The following is a 5,000-nucleotide window of genomic DNA, read 5'->3' on the forward strand; positions in this document are numbered from 1 at the left end:
CTAAATATCGCGCCTAAATCTTCAGCAAATGGAGGCAAAACACGAACATTTCATCAGAAAACACACACAGAGACACACACGCACAGAGACACGCACACACACACACACACACACACATAGAGACACACAGACACAGAGATACACACAGAGACACAGACACGCACAAAAATCGACAAAAACATCGGAAATTTGTGACACAAAAATTGGGAAAAAAGTTGGACTAAAAGTGACGAAAACGTCACAAAAAAAAAAGTTTTTTATTTGAAATTTTGGCCCAAAAAATCGATGCCCAAAAAATCGATACCCGATGTGGGGAGTAAATAAATCCTTTGATCTGAGAGAGTTGATTTGGTGCTTTTATGCTTTTCTTTTTTTTTTTTTTCATTTATTTTTACTTTTTTTTTTTTTCGATGCTTTCAACGTTTGACATTCCTAAGTTTTCCTTTTGATGATTTAGTTCACATTTTTGACAGTTTCCCCCCCCCCCAAAGTTAAACATTTTTGTTGATTTTCGTCCCTATTTTTATTTTTTTTTTACGTTATTTTCAAACTATTCCCCGACATTTTTCCTCGATGAAATAAATAAATTGCAAAGGGGTCATCTTTAAAAAATGGACTTAGCGTTGAGCCCTTGAGAGGCTAAAAAAAAAGCAGCATTTTCTGTTATTTTTGCATGAAAAACTATTTTAACCCTTATTGATTAGTGATTAGTCAACTAATCGTTGCAGCTCTACCCCCCTACCCCCCCCGATAGAGAGACCCATACCCCTCCATATCTCTGCAGGAATGGGTGCCCAGCTCTCCGTTTGAATCGCCGTACTGCATGCACCGTAACGTCCCGCGAAGCACGTGACAGTCCCGACTTCTCAAAGCTTCGAATTGGGCCGAGAGCGCCGCAGATTAGTGGAGCTGGAACCAGACCTACATATACTGTATGAATGCCATGTGTTTAACTCCAGGAACTGCTGTTAATTCCAGACACATCGGACATAGGGAAGGTAGGGATTAGGGCTGCACGGTATACAAGGAGAATATGCAATCATGTTGTCAGGGTTTTTCCTCCATTTGTGCAAGATGTAGGTGTGCAAAAGGGTGTAGGTTGAAGGGGGGTGGGGCACATTATAACCGGAGGGCTCTGGGTGTTTGTCCCCCAGAAAAGACTTTATTTCCTAAACTGTAAGAAATAAATCTGTAACAGTAGAAGTTCTGGCAGCTTGTTACCGGACTTTGTCCTGTAATTAAAAAAGCAAAAAGAAGAATGTGTGCAGCTACAGTTAAAATACAGAACATTTACTGTTTGGCCTGTTATATAAAACTCTGTCAGACAAAGCTGCTCAGTTAGAAAACTTCTTAAAAACATTGGAAAAAAACATCAAAAATGTTGAAAAAAGCGAGAAGGATCGCTTCCCATTAGCTCGGCATATCCATCTGGGAACTTTCCGTTGGAGAACTTTTGGGAAGGGGGTTGAAAATCCTGGTTATCTGATTGGACAAACCATCCGTCTATCCCCACGTATAGTTGGTGATAGATGGGCCAAATCAACCAATCAGATCAAACCTCTTGCCGAAACCAGTCGGGAGAAGAGCAAAAACATCTTTTGCTCTTCTTTCAATGAAGGAAGACTTTCTAACTCGGATAAACTTGCTGCGATAGCTACGCTCATCTCATCCGTGGAAGCCTCCATGTTGTTTGGACTGAACAGTCGCTTCTCCTTGCGTCACACCTAAACTCGCCTCAAAACCAACGCTGATTGGTCGGTCGTTTTGGCGAACGGCTCCAAATTTTCTCTATCTCAAGATGCCAGACTGAAAACTGGAGCTCTCCAGATCAGGACGGGCTCACGAGGCTAGGAAAAATCCCCACAAAGGCCAAAAAAGTGGATTTAATATCTCAAAACCAATCATATTTTTCTTGAGGAAGACCAATCTACCTCTTTAAATATTGTGGGGAAAGGGGGGCATATCCCGTGCGTGCGTTCGTACGTGCATGCGAGTCACTTTCCCAATATGTCGCAGCCCTTCCCGATGTGTTAATTGCGCTGGTTAATATCGCGATGACGATAAAACGGCTATATATTGTGCAGCCCTATTAAGAATTACTTGAAAAGGTGTTAATTAGGATCTTTGTATCCCTCTTTGAACTCTTGGAATATATATATATTTAAAGATGTCTACAGAAGCAGATTGTATTTTCAGAATATCAAAGTGTTTGATGATCGTTTGCTGTAACGGATAAAGGATGTACTTTAACGTACGGACGAAGGGTGTACTTTAACATTTTCAAGCGTTCGGTGCTTCGGGACGATTGTTGGTCTCTGCACTTGGATCAAGTGTTACCTTTTGGAAACTGGTTTCTGTTTTTAATATTCTTGTTAAAGGACTCCAGATTTGCACCATCATCCGTGTTCTCGTAGATGGAAGTCTTTTGTCTCTTTCTTTTCCCAATCGCTCTTGATGTGTTTTTGATTTAGAATAAAACTGAAAACAAGAGTGCCATATTTCAGGGGACAGTTTTATATAATTAGAAGAGAAATGATGATAAAAATAAAATCACAAGCTTTGCATGAAAAAATGAAATCACCTGTCATTATGTGTTTATTGTCCTGTGCTATTGAAGGGTACGTTTTCCAACCTTGACCCTATTTCCCCCATGCGTTTGTGTCTGAGTTTGTAACTAATGTGAACAAAAACTCAGATTATTATTCTAAGTGTCTGACAACATTATGGGATGGATCCCTACAGAGATAGAGCTTTTAGTTAAAGAGTAAGATCCTTTTAGTTTAACATGAAACAGCCCTGAAATCACCATCACCAAACTCCACCAGACTCCATGTAAATAACCAGGACTTTAAGCGTGTATAGAGCCAGCATATCTCCACCAGACTCCATGTAAATAATCAGGACTTTTAGTGTGTATAGAGCCAGCATATCTCCACCAGACTCCATGTAAATAATCAGGACTTTTAGCGTGTATAGAGCCAGCATATCTCCACCAGACTCCATGTAAATAATCAGGACTTTTAGTGTGTATAGAGCCAGCATATCTCCACCAGACTCCATGTAAATAATCAGGACTTTTAGCGTGTATAGAGCCAGCATATCTCCACCAGACTCCATGTAAATAATAATGACTTTTAGCGTGTATAGAGTCAGCATATCTCCACCAGACTCCATGTAAATAATCAGGACTTTTAGCGTGTATAGAGCCAGCATATTTCCACGAGACTCCATGTAAATAATCACTACTTTTAGCGTGTATAGAGCCAGCATATCTCCACCAGACTCCATGTAAATAATCAAGACTTTTAGCATGTATAGAGCCAGCATATCTCCACCAGACTCCATGTAAATAATCAAGACTTTTAGCGTGTATAGAGCCAGCATATCTCCACATATAAATGGGTGAATTAAGGGTCACCAGAGTGGTGATTGTTGGAACAGTGGAAAGATGAACCAAGACGGCTTTTGATAGTTTTATTCAGTTTCTGTCCACTTTGAATGAAGTGTGTTGTACGATGATAAAAGTCCTGATTATTTACATGGAGTCTGGTGGAGATATGCTGGCTCTATACACGCTAAAAGTCCTGATTATTTACATGGAGTCTGGTGGAGATATGCTGGCTCTATACACGCTAAAAGTCCTGATTATTTACATGGAGTCTGGTGGAGATATGCTGGCTCTATACACGCTAAAAGTCCTGATTATTTACATGGAGTCTGGTGGAATTTGGTGATGGGGATTTTGGGGCTGTTTCATGTTAATCTAAAATGATCTTACTCTTTAACTAAAAGGTCTATCTCTGTAGCGATCCATCCCATAATGTTGTCAGACACTTAGAGTAATAATCTGAGTCTGTCAGCGGCAACAACAGAACTTTTAGTGGACACTAACTGGACCAATGTCAAAGACTGTTGTTCCCATCAGTCACTTAGACACAAAAACAGAAAACTCCAGTTGAAAATATCCCAAAGTTCCCCTTTCTGTAGTTTCATGTGTAATGCATGTTTTCCAAAACAAGATTTAAAATATTTTGCCTGATAAGTGAGAAAAAAGCAGAGAAATAATGAACTGTGAGTATATTTTTTGATCAATTCTCTCTTCCTGTTTTATATTGTTTTCAGAAACGAATAAGAGTCTAAAATCTGTAGTTCTATATGGACGCTGGCTACAGGTTAATTAGCATATTTCATTCTTAGAAAGAAATAGAAACTGCTGTTATAAAAAAAATTAAAGAACAAGAAATGTCTTTGTTTATCTCTCATTGTTTTATATTCAAAAACAGTTCTCACATTTATCTGAAAGCTATTCAGCCCTTTATGGACAGATTTCAAAATAAAAGTAAACGGAAAATCCTGTTAAAACGCTTCGCTTTTCTGATTTAATCCAGTAGAAACTGCTGTAGTGTCCTCACTTTTTTCAACATTTTTGTCACTTCTTTTCATCACTTTTTTCACTTTTGTCATTTTTTACAAAACATTTTTGTCATTTTTGTAAAAACTTGTCACTTTTTTCAGCATTTTTGTCACTTTTTTTCAACAATTTTGTCCCTTCAACAATTTTGTCACTTTTGTCATTTAAAATTTTTTTGTTGTCATTTTTGTAAAAAAATCCACTTTTTTCAACAATTTTGTCATGTTTTTAAAAATGTCAAGATTTTTGTCATTTTTTTCAACATTCTTGCAAAAAAATTTCAACAATTTTGTCACTTTTGTATTTTTTTTCTACATTTTTGTCATTTTTCTAAAAAAAAAAATTGTCACTTTTTTCCTTACTTTTTCCGACAGTTCGGTCTCTATTTGACGTGTGTTATGCCTAAGAATGATCCAGTGGAAACTGCTGCATGCTTCCACGCTGCCTGCATCAGTTCCAGCTCTTTAAATAGAGAGCTCCCCCCCCCCCCCAGAGAGAGTTAATGGGAGGGTCAGATACACAGCCCCCAGAGGGTCAGATAGCGAAGAAGCCTGAGACTGAAATCACTCAACTTCATTCGGTTCTTTTT

This window comes from Perca flavescens, chromosome 5 (genome assembly GCF_004354835.1).
Source record: "Perca flavescens isolate YP-PL-M2 chromosome 5, PFLA_1.0, whole genome shotgun sequence".
NCBI classification, from domain to species: Eukaryota; Metazoa; Chordata; class Actinopteri; order Perciformes; family Percidae; genus Perca; species Perca flavescens.